Genomic DNA, 13,054 nt, shown 5'->3' with positions numbered 1-13,054 from the left:
AGAAAATATTCTGATCAGGAAAAAAAAATTAAGTGTTCTGCAATTTAGGAAAAAGACTGTAAATTTCATCCTGGAGCTAACAAGCAAGTGAACATTGGAACAGGAGGGTGAAACGGAGTTTGGCTGTGAATCACTGTGATTTTTGACTCTTGGATGAACTGTTGAGAAACACTGACTTAAAAGTCAGATCTACCCACAGGCTCTGAGGGGTTGATCCCTCCCCCTGGTGTTTACCTTTACAAAAGGGCAAGGTCATTATTCTGCAACTACTATTATCCCAGGAGCAGGACAATCAAAGGGCTGTGATTACGTGAGGAAGAGCTTATCTTACACAAATTACAAATAAGTTAAATCACCAGGAAAATGGCAGCAATACCAGAGCCTTCTAGAGCAGGAGGCTTAGAGAATAAGGAAGATCAGTTTATGGCTCGTGAGAGGAAGATTCCCTGTCTTGGGGGCTTTGATCGACATTTGGGGGTGAAGGGATTAGAGATCCTTTTGGCCCTATTGCATTTCCCAGATCCTATCTACTGGAATGAGGTTAGTATACAAGGGCCGGAAAAGATTTCCCAGGCTAGTCTGGGATCCCTGAGGAGCAGGGACAGTAGTTCAGTTTCACACGAGAAAAACTGGCCTTTTCATTCATGTAGTCCACATACTGTATCTGAGAGCAATGTGCCAGGCAGGAACATACCTGAAGGCAAATAGGAAACAAATCAGGAGCCTTATTAGCTGATGTTGACTCGATATTCGTGTCTGCATTTTGAAACAGTAATTTTTAAAATATTACAATCATAGAGTTTCAGAACTAGAAAAGACTTTAGGGAATGAAATTCTGAATGGCCTCATTATGATATTTTGGGCAGAGCAATTCTTCAGTGTGTGGGACTAGCCTAGTGATTTGCAGTGTATTTAACTTGCCTGCGACCTGGTCAGAAGGGCCAGTGACACCTCTGTGGCATTAGGAAAACAAAAAAGCTGTCTCTGTACATTTCTAGATGCTCCTACCACGTAGTGGTTCACTGAGAACCACTTATAGATCAACCCACTTACCTTATTTTTGGACCAAAAAAATGTGAAGGATGTTAAAAGATTTATTCAAACTGTCGTTGACTAGTTCAACAAATATTCATAACTCTTATGATATGTCAGGCACTGAGCTAGTTGCTAAACATATAAAGATTTATTTATTTGTTTGTTTGTTTGTTTTTAATATTTATTTATTTATTTTGGAGAAAGAGAGACAGCATGAGCCAGGGAGGGGCAGAGAAATAGGGAGAGACAGAGAATCTCAAGCAGGTTCTGCACTGTCAGCTCAGAGTCTGATGCGGGGCTCGGTTTCACAAACCATGACATCATGACCTGAGCCGAAATACAGAGTAGGATGCTTAACAGACAGAGCCACCCAGGTGCTCCAGAGATATAAAGATTTATATGACACCGGGTACAGAATCTAGCAGAGGAGGCAGACACATAAGTAGGTAATTTCACTTTTACACACACACACACACACACACACACACACACTGTTCAGTGTGCAGAGTTGGATGAGATTAAATAGGCAAAAGAGCAAATAGGTAAGGTTCACAGAGCTGGTTGGAACTTATAACCAAGGAGAATGATGCCTTTCATTTGTATCTTGAACTACAGTCATGTGTACTTTTCACAGTCATTAATCTAGTAAATGAACGCCTACTGTGAGCCAGCTAATGTTCTGAGCATCAAGGATCCATTCCCTCGTGCAATTTCTATTCAAGTGATCTTCTCTGTGGCTACTTTCCAGTTCTACTCCTAACTGACTGCCATCAGTGGTATATCTTTAAAATTTAAGATATCATTGGTAAGTTTTCAAATAAATACTCTTCCATTTCCCTATCCCTCCCAAACCCGGTCACATCAAGACGAGACCCAACACTTACTGGCCCATAAGCAACACAGAAGCCACTTTCACAGAAGTCATCATGTGAAAACAAACAAAAAAAGAAATTGAAATTGCTTTTGAAAGCTTGAAGATTATGAAAATGTTACATATACTGATGAAAATGTTATAGTGGTGATTACTGTGGATTTTATCTGTGGATCAAGTTGGTTTGAAGATTAGCATGCATTTACTTACACGAAACCCAGTGTACTTGTAAACTAGTTTTGCTGGCTCGACTTCTGAAGGTTCTGCAAGAGATCCAAACCGTCTTTGATCTTATCAGCAGACAACAAAAAGAACCCTGTTTAAGCACATAATTTAGCACTTTCTGGCATGATAAAAGTCAAAGTTGTTATAGTACAGCTATTTGATAGTAGAATGATTTTTTTCCTTTTCTTTGCAAGGACTTACTTAGGCTCAAAGAAGCACCTGCTTATTTTGATATTTCAACTTTCACTGTCTGATTATCTACTGTCAAAAGAAAATCTAGAGAGCTTTACCTGATATGAATATCTTATTGAGTGAGAAACAAAATAGTCTTGGAACAGGGAGACTTCAAACCCAAAAGTGGCCTGAAGCTTAGAGACATGCTGTTACAGGGTGATTTATAAAGTGCGAGCAAGGAAGTTGTTTAACCTTTACAATGATGATGATGGTAGTGATTCTTACAATGATTATTACAATAGAAGTTTCCAGATGGCAGGGGATTGGTTAAAATTGATTGACATACCATTTTAGGAAGATGACAGGTTTCATTTATGATTAGTAGAGACATTTACAAGAAATAATCGAAGTTCAGTTGCCCTTACATTCATGAAGTAAGCTAGGTTAAGTTTTGCTTAAGTGCTTCGCTGTTTTTGTCTGCTCAGGGGATCTTCAAGCCTGACCTTCGTCTTATTTTATTTTGACACAATCATGCCTTAGTTACCATTATCATTGTCATTGCATAATGATATTTCATTTCTAAAAATTCATTGCAGAATGTGGGAGTCATGTTTTCTATTCTTCCTTGGATTCATCTTAGCACAACTCTTAGCCCAATGTCCAATGCATAGTATATTCTCACCAGGTTATTTACTGAATGGTCTGAGGTTTTAGAAATGAGGTCCAATTTTTTGGGGTGCCTGGGTGGCTCAGTTGGTTAAGCGTCTGACTTCAGCTCGGGTCACGATCTCACGGTCCGTGAGTTCGAGCCCCGCGTCGGGCTCTGGGCTGATGGCTCAGAGCCTGGAGCCTGCTTCTGATTCTGTGTCTCCCTCTCTCTCTGCCCCTCCCCTGCTCATGCTGTGTCTCTCTCTGTCTCAAAAATAAATAAACGTTAAAAAAAAATTAAAAAAAAAAAAAAAAAAAGAAATGAGGTCCAATTTTAGAATCAGAAGCCCAGGACAGCAGAAGAGACTATGGTCTTTAGCAGTCTGCCTTACAGTCAAGCCTATTTAAAGTTATGAAACTTTGACAAATATTATTGTACTGCTTCTCACTGTCCTTCTCTCTCTTGATAATATCATCCATGGTGACATTATTGCTAGGGGGTTTGATTGGACCTGGAAAAAAAAAAAAGTCCAGTAACAGAAAGATTTTCTTTCTAATTGGAGACCTTGTATTCCTGGGAAATACATCAATGTTTATAATAAAAAGCAAGCATTTAAATTTATGATTTATAAGAAATATATAATTTAATCTTCATCCTCATTCTTGGCACAGAGTTCCTAAGACCCTTGGAACTTCCTAAGAGATGAGAGTGGTAGTGTCTTTTGTCATGTTAAGGAAGTGACTTTTGGAAACCCCTTGGCCACCTAAAACTGGCAGCAAGTTCCCGGAGGAGCCAACCGTGTGCTTAGAGGGTCGGAATTCTTGTTCTCTCACCTCCTGGGAAGGGAGAGGGGCTGGAGCCCCCTGTCAAAGGCTAATGACTTAATCAATTACGATGATATAATGAAGCCTCCATAAAAAGCCAAAAGGACTGGCTCAGAGAGTTTTGGGTTGGCAAATAAGTGGAGATTGTGAAGAGTGGCATGAAAGTTCCACACCCTGTCCCCTATCTTTCCCAATGCATCTCTTCTGTCTGCCTGGGTTATATCCTTTTATAATTTAGTCTTCTTTGGTAATTTAGTATGAAAAACGTTTCTCTCAGTTTTGTGGGCTGCTCTAGTAAAACATTGAACCCAAGGGGGGAGTCATGGGAACCTCCAATCTGTAGCCGGTTGGACAGAAGCACAGGTAACAACCTGGGGTTGTGACCAGCCTCTGAAGTGGGGAGGTGGTAGTCTTGTAGGACTGGATTCATAACCTGTGTGATCTGATGGCCATCTCTGGGGAGATAGTATCAGAATTGAATTGGATTGTAGGACACCCAGATGGTGTCCAGAGAATTGCTTGGTGGTGTAGGGCACCCCCTCCCCCCAACAAATGTGGGAATTGGTCTCAGAGCCGCAATTAGGTAGGAAGAAGGTGAATGAATAAACATTAGATAATATTTATGCGTAGTCTCTAAAATGAAAGGCAAAGTTACCAAACAGCAAACTTGTTCGTCTTTTTAGTGTGCATCAAACCAATGAATTCTCCAAAGGCTCATATATGAGCTGAAAATTCTAGGTAGGAATCTACCTGGCACCAAGGTTCAACTTCCCTAGCCTTCAGAACCAGGAATAAGACTCAGAGACCCCTGTGGGTAATACGATGGGGCTCAAGATATGGGCAGGAAAGAAAATGAAGACCAAGAGGAAAACATCAAAGGAGAGTGATTTAGAATCACACAGATCTGGTTTGAAACTCAGCTCCAGCGTATATTAGCTGCATGACCTTGAGAAAGTTATTTCTTTCCCAAATCTTTTTTTTTTTTTTTTAATCAGTAAAGTAAGAACGGACACTACTGCAAAAAGCGGCCACAGGGATAAATTAGCTGATGTATATGAAACAGAGGCATATGCTACTTGGCAGACAGTATTTTTGCACACATACTCATTGAGCAGCAAAGCATCTTTCTGGAAGAAAGCACAGCTGGTAAGGAAAATATAGGCACCAAAGAACACACTCTTCTGTTTAAGAGGAGCTTTCTTCGGTTAAGGCAGTGCATTTTGTAGGTCTTAGTGGAAATGAGCAAACAGCTTGAGAAATCAAGTGATGAATCGCTGAAAGTGGCCTTTATTTCATCACTTACACCAAAGCTAAACCTAATCCGTTTTGCCCTGAAACATGCTTTAGGGCATTAAAAGTTCTTAAACGTGTGTGAACGCCAAAATGAACTTAAAGGGATTACAAAAGAAAGCAGATTCCCCTGCCCAGGCTTCATCCCAAACCTACTGGGCCAGAAGCAAAGGGTGAAGTCCAAGAACGAATCACACGCCTTGCAACGCCTTACTCCCCCACTGGCTCTGAAAGGAAAGAAAGCAAACTCTTCCCCGGGCATGAGAACTGCTGAGTTTAAGGATCATACAAACCAGACCAGACCACACTAGATTTGGTACCCTTGGTTACACAGGCTACTCTGACCAGCTCCTCAGCAGGGAGCAACTGCCCATTCACATAAAGACCCTGCTTCCTGTCTTTTAAGGTAGTGCTACTTGTATTTATGCTTAACTTAGCTAAGGGAAGGCCATCTGGTTCTTATTCCAGAGTGTGGGTTTGAGATACTCTGAAGTTCTTGAGTGACTTGCATAAAGTCTAGAATTAAAAAATGGTTTCTTGTAGCTATTGGATGTTTGACCTTGGGCAAATTACTTAATGTTTACAAGCTTCTGTTTTCTCTTTTATAGAATGGGGATATTAATAGCAGCAAACTTGATAGAATTGTGTTTTCGTAGTAAATTCCTACATTAAATGGCTATTTTCTATTATGATCAAGATTCTGAAGGCTCAGACGAAACTCAGGGGAACAGCATTAGTTACGTAATGCTAATTAACAAAGTTGTTGCCATCTAGAAATGCTTAGGCTGTAAAACCACCTGGTACAGATCCTGGCATAAAACAGGTTCTTTTATTTTTATTTATTTATTTTTTATGTTTATTTATTTTTGAGACAGAGAGAGACAGAGCATGAACAAGGGAGGGGCAGAGAGAGAGGGAGACACAGAATCTGAAACAGGCTCCAGGCTCTGAGCTGTCAGCACAGAGCCCGACGCGGGGCTCGAACTCACGGACCGTGAGATCATGACCTGAGCCGAAGTCGGACGCTTAACCGACTGAGCAACCCAGGCGCCCCAACAGGTTCTTAAAAGTACCAGTTCCCTCTCTGATTCTCTTTCCCCAACTTGTAGCAACTTTTAAAAAATTTTTTATATGAGAGAGAGAGAGAGAGAGGGAGAGAGGGAATCAGGGAGAGTGGCAGAGGGAGAAAGAGAGAGAATCTTAAGCAGGCTCCGCACTGAGTGCAGAGCCCAACATGGGACTTCATCCCATGACCCTGGGATCATGACCTGAGCCCAAATCAAGAGTGGGACGCTCGGCCACCTGAGCCACCCAGGCACCCTTCTTGTGACAACCTTTTATGTTCTGCCTTGCTTATTATTTTGCACTGCTATTACTATCTTTTGCATTATTATTTAATTTCCTGTTTGTCTTGTTTTTGCAATTACCCTTTAAAATCTTCAAAGGAAGGGAATACATACACTCATGGTGATATCCTCAATGCCTAGCACAGAATCTTGAAACAAAGAGTACTCAGTAAAAGTGTTAATTGATGTAGGACAAAATCCTAAAAAGAGTGACAGAGAGGAGAGGCAGGAGTTTGTGGCGAGTAGAGTTTAGTGCCTCAGATGCAGAGTAGTGCTGGTGTTGGGGGTATTTAATCTCTTCCAACAGTTGGGTTGTGGCTTCTGCAAAGTTCTATCTTCATCTTTCAAACTTCGTTTATTTAGTCATTTAATTTGAATAACATTTAAATAATGGAAATAATCTTAAAAGATACATATTTGTAGATAAAATAAGGATCAATAAGTTTATTTTTTTTATTTTATTAATATATTTTTTTAACGTTTATTTATTTTTGAGACAGAGAGAGGCAGAGCATGAACGGGGGAGGGTCAGAGAGAGAGGGAGACACAGAATCGGAAGCAGGCTCCAGGCTCTGGGCCATCATCAGCCCAGAGCCCGACGCGGGGCTCGAACTCACGGACCGTGAGATCGTGACCTGAGCCGAAGTCGGACGCTCAACCGACTGAGCCACCCAGGCGCCCCAAGGATCAATAAGTTTAAATTCATGTGGATTTGGTGAAACATGACTAAATCTAATAGATTGGACCCGGGATATGCAGACTAGAGGTCACAGCTACACTTGCTACCCCGTCAGCAATGAGTGGCAGGAGAATATTGTGTGAGGTCGCTGAATCACATGTCTTATTTCAGAGAAGGGGAAGAGCCTGATTCAGATCCAATTTGCTCATGAAGTTGGATTATAAAAAGTAGGTAGGCTCACCACTAAAAATTTTAATTTCTGACATGTTCTTTCGTTTTTAGCCAGACTGTCAAAACAGAAAAAAATTGAAAAGTGAATAAAAAAAAAAATCAAGTCTTTGAAGGAAAAAAATTAAAAAGATGAATTATGGAGTGTCCGGTGGTTAAATCTATCCAGTTATAATGTTGAAATCTCTGCCCAAAGGGGAACACAAATCTCCTTAGTAATGACGTAGCATCTGATGCATGTATAAGCATGTTTCCTAAGTACACGTGAGCAACCTTATACCCACCTTTACGTGTGGTGACCAAACTCCCCTCTTGAATGTTTATCCTACCCCTAAATAAAAGAAACCCACTCACCCCCCACTCGGAGCATCACAGCTTTGGAAGTTATTACCCATGATTCCTTATTTGCATCTAATAAAGTATCCTTTGTGTGACGATTCCAGCTAGTGTGGTCTCTTTCTGTATCTCACCGAGGAGCAAATTCACAATTAGCTCAGTTACACAACAGGTGAATTAATCCAAGACTTGTGTTTTCTTTAGATGGGTCGACAGCAGAAGAGTGGTGGAATTGTGTCTTTTGTTAGGAAGGTTGCTGAAGTGGAAAACAAGAGTCCTTGGCCTTGCAGAGAAGGAAATGATTTGAGAGGATGGTCTCAAGAGTCTGAATGTCCCAACAGATTGGGAGACCTGGTGTGGTAGGAATGACGGTTATGGGGTGAACTATGTCCCCCCCAAATTCCTTTGTTAAAATCCTAACCCCCAGTACCTCGGAATGTGACTCTATTTGAAGACAATTAAGGTTATGGGGCGCCTGGGTGGCTCAGTCGGTTAAGTGTCTGACTTCGGCTCAGGTCACGATCTTGCCATTTGTGGGTTCGAGCCTTGTATCAGGCTCTGCACTGACAGGGTAGAGTCTGCTTGGGATTCTCTCTCTCTGTCTCTCTCTCTCTCTCTCTCTCCCTCTCTCTCTCCTCCTCCCCCACTTGTGCACATGCAGGCATGCACTCTCTTTCTTAAAAATAAATAAATAAAACTTTAAAAAAAAGGGGGGGCGCCTGAGTGGCTCAGTCGGTTGAGCGTCTGACTTCGGCCCAGGTCATGATCTCACGGTCTGTGGGTTCGAGCCCCGCATCGGGCTCTGTTCTGACAGCTCAGAGCCTGGAGCCTGCTTTGGATTCTGTGTGTGTCTCTCTCTGCCCTTCCCCTGCTTGTGCTCTCTCTCTCTCTCTCTCTCTGTCTCTCAAAAAAATGAATAAACATTAAAAAAAAATTTGTAAAAATAAAAAGATAATTATGGTTAAATGAGGTCATTAGGATAGGCTCTAATCCAGTATGAGACTGTAGCACAGACGTATGCAGAAGAAAGACTGTGTGAAGACAGAGAGAAAGCAGCTGTGTAGGTCAATTTTTAGGCATCAACTTGCCTGGCATAAGAGATGCCCAGAGAGCTGGTAAAACATGGTTTCTGGGTGTGTCTGTGAGAGTTTCTGATTAGCACTGCATCAGTAAAGTGAGTGAAGATCCCCCTCACCAAGGAGGCCGGGCAGCATCCAATCCACTGGGGGCCTGAACAGAACAGAAACAGGGGGGAAAGGTATATCTGGTCTCTTCCTTTTGGAGCTGGGACATCCAACCCCTTCTGCCCTTGAATATTGGAGCTTCTGGTTCTCAGTCCTGGCTCTCCAGCTTGCAGAAGGCAGATAGTGGGGCTTCGTGGCCTCCAGAATTACTGAACCCAATTCCTATACTCTGTTACATGTGTCTCCAAATGGCTCTTCGTTCTGTTTCTCTGGAGAACGCTGACTAATCCAGCAGGGAGAGGCCTCAGAAGAAATCCTCATCTTCATCTGGGACTTCCAGCCTCCAGAGCTGTGAAGAAATAAATTTCTGGGTTTTTAGCCACCTAATCTGTGGTATTTGTTATGGCAGCCCTACGAAAGTAATATAGGAGGTTCAGGGTTCTGGAAATATAAGAGGTGGAGGTCCCAAAGCAGGATTGCTTGAATTTAAGATACGAGTGGTGGAGTAATTCCTGGTGATGACAGGGTCCAGGGTGTAGCTGTGGGAACAGGGGCTAAGTGGTGAGGAGGTGAAGGTTACTAGATACAAAGAGAGCAGAGCACACAATATAAAAGGGAAATGACTTAAGGCCAATTTCATAATGTCATAAGAAACAGAAATTCAACCTGTTGTTGGCAACTGAGGGATCCGTTTACAATAGGCTTTGTAAATGTCTTTTCTAACAAAAATGCTCATGAGATAATAAATGTGCAAGTGGCTTTTTATTTCAAACCATAAAAGAAAATCTCCGAAGCTTGGTATACATGAATATAGGCCTGTTAAAGAATAAATGCTCTCTAAAGAATGATCTGATTTATCTGCCCTACAAAATGCTTTTGCCCCATGGCTTTTCCTCCCCTATAAACTCAGTTTGATATGGCAATGAAATTATATGGGTGCACAGTTCCCAGGGACGGCCCAGAGCCTGGCATGCAACATGGTGTGTTTGTTGAACTGGTAGTGCCTCTGCAAAGGGAGAGCCATCCAATTCCTCCTTCTGGTGGTGAGCTTGCCCAATTGCCTGAACCTCCCAAGATAAACAACCTTGGCAATAACAGGATATCACCAACTCACATAGGAGAAGTCCTCCCTGGAACTTCTACAAGCCCCCATGTCACTGTTTTTCTCAAAGCAGGTAGGCTCGCGTCCTTCATCCAAGCAACTCCAAGAAGAGTTACTCGTAGCCGTGATCTCCAGTGGTAGGGACAAAGCAAACTGGCCCTGCTGTGAAGCATCTAGCACCGAGGTGGCCTTTTCTGGTTTTACCCCCCGGACTTGTGCAGAGTTGGAGAGGCTGCTTGGAACAGCTTGCTCTCACCCACATTTCTCCCCTTCCCCTACTTTATGGTTCCCCACAGAACTTCCCATGATCTAACCTGTATTTATTTGTTTTGTTTATTATCTATTCTTGCCTTCCGCTGGATATAAGCTTCATAAAGGCAAAGACTCCTTTCGATTTTATTTGCTGCTGTATCCTCAGCACTTAGAACAGGGCCTGACGCACCGCCAGTCACTCATTAGTAATAATGTGAGTCGAAAACCCCGGTAAAATGTATTGTCTTTGCCCCAACTCTGCCTGAGTCCGGTTTTGACCCATTAACCAGGAAGTTGGTTTGGGAGCTGGTTTTTTAATTTTCTTAGGGCCCAGGGAAGAGTTAAACCCAGTGAGGATTTTTGTTTTTTTGTTTTTTTAATTTTATTATTTTTTTTAATGTTTATTCGTTTTTGAGAGACAGAGACCAGGAGTGAGCAGAGGAGGGGCAGAGAGAGAGGGAGACACAGAATCGGAAGCAGGCCCCTGTTTTGAGCTGTCAGCACAGAGCCCAAGGGGGGGCTTGAACACCAAACCGTGAGATCATGACCCGAGCCGAAGTCAGATGCTTAACAAACTGAGCCACCCAGGCACCCCAAAGTGAGGGTTTTTGGAGTTCTTAGAGGACTACTAGTTAATAGGCTGTGCAAATCCAGGCCACAAGGCCACCGGAAGCTGTTTTCATTTACACAGCAATACATTTCCTACAGCTACCTGTGAGCATGTCAGAGCTATAGTGGGAAATTAGAAGTGTCTGTGGGGTGGGTGGGTCACTTCACTCAGTCTTGGTTTCGTCCAGGGAAAACTAATGATAATAACACATACATCACAGCAACGTGCTGCAGATTCAATGAGGTCTATGTGATAGTGTCTGGTTCCCCTTAAGCATCCATTGTAGAGCAACAATTTTTGAGTTCCTACCACATATTGTATAGGCATTGCCTCTAATCGAGTCCTATAAGATAGACATGACCTTTTCCATTTTACAAATGAGCACCAGTGCTCAGAGGAGGTTAAGTGACTTCCTAAGGCACATAGTTAACGTTAAATCTCGACACACTAAGCACAGATATTTTACATGAACTGGGCTGGCCCTAATGTGACTCAATACTACTAAGCCACAGATAGCTTAACATTTTTTTTTTTTTTTTTTTTTTTGAGAGAGAGAGAGACAGAGAGCAAGTGAGGTAGGGGCAGAGAGAGAGGGAGACACAGAATCCCAAGCAGGCTTCAGGCTCTGAGCTGTCAGCACAGAGCCCGACGCGGGGCTCGAACCCACGAACTGTGTGATCATGCCCTGAGCTGAAGTCAGACGCTTAACCGACTGAGCCACCCAGGTGCCCCCACAGCTAGCTTAACATTTCACATGGATTGCAAACTGTGGCAACATATGCATGATGATCTATCTGTGTCTCCCTCCTTAATCTGGGCGTTCTCAGAATAATATTCCTGGGTTTGGAGAATTTTTCTCCATTGCCTGGTAGCTGTTATCAGGATTGCCGAAAAATTCTTGAATGTCTTCCAGAACAAGCAGAGAACGAATCTTAATTATTTTAACACCGGCTTTGTATCATTTGGGCAGCTGTTTATTCTTTCTCAGTTTATTTCTGTTGTCTTCCTCCACCAGAGTGTGAGGACCGTGGAATCCAGAATGTGCCCCCAGTTTCTAGAGCAGCGCCTCGTGCTAGTAGATACATACTTAATTGAATAAAAAGAAAATGAGTGAATAAATGAAGATAGGGAGTCTTTTCTAACAGTATATGGCTCCATAGTTCTAAATTTATGTTCCATATCTTCCTTTTATGCTGTTAAGGGTAGGGATTGTAATGTCATGTTATGGGCTCACGTACAACATTTTCTTCTGGAAGCAACACAGTGGTTTGTTTTCTCCAACAATTACAGGAACCAGTGATGGATTTCTGCCAAGTGTTAGAAGGGCCTGACAGGCTTAGTGGTCATAAAGCAAACACACTGCAGGCAAGATGCGCACTATTCTGACATGACATGTTCTGACATTAGTGATCTCATTCAATGCCCAAAACAACACTGTGAGGGAGGTATTATGATCATCTCCAGGACACAAATGAAGAAATCGAGGCACTAAAAACAGTCACCCAAAGTCATACCGCTAGCAATTAGCGCACAATTAGCAGAGCTGGGATTTGAACCCAAGCCTTCAGCCTCCAGAGTCTAAGTGCTTAATTACTTCTCTACAAAGCCTCTTGAAATCAGTGAATTCACAGTAAATATGAACAGCGATAATAACTATATAGTGGGACAGTATTTTGATATATTAAAGAATTTAGTTGTTGTTCTCAGTATTTCCTGAACTGTACAACCCTTTCCCTCCTTCAAATCTCAGTGATTTAGTGTCTTCTGGGGGCATAGAACACAGGAAAAAAAAAAAAGTAAGCTCTGTGCATAAACAAAAGCTTTGAAAGAATACCATTTTATCTCACCCCCGGGCCAGGTGGGCTTATCTTCTCGTTGGAGGAGATAGAACTGGAAATTGTGGTTCTGGCTTCCCCTCCCTTAGGTTCTCATGATGGTAGAGAGGGAAGAAAGTACTGCAGGGATCTGCAGGTGTGAGACCAAAAGGACCTGAGCCTCCTGCCCATCCCTTATAGACCCAGGGAAACACCAGGAGGCTGATAAGCACCCTCCCCCCACCCCCCCAAACTCCCAGGCTTCCCTGGTCCGGCATGAAATGGGGACAGTGGAATATAAAAGGCAAAGTGCCTGAGGCAGCCCCATCTAATTTCTCATAGTTGGTGTTTAGAAGAAGGAACAGTCTTTCTCATGGATCAGAGAGGCAAGCGTGGCAGAGACAGCTGAGTGTCGTGAGGTCTTGAGGTGGGAAC

Source organism: Panthera uncia, chromosome F1 (assembly GCF_023721935.1).
Source record: "Panthera uncia isolate 11264 chromosome F1, Puncia_PCG_1.0, whole genome shotgun sequence".
NCBI lineage: Eukaryota > Metazoa > Chordata > Mammalia > Carnivora > Felidae > Panthera > Panthera uncia.
This window is presented reverse-complemented; position numbering follows the sequence as displayed.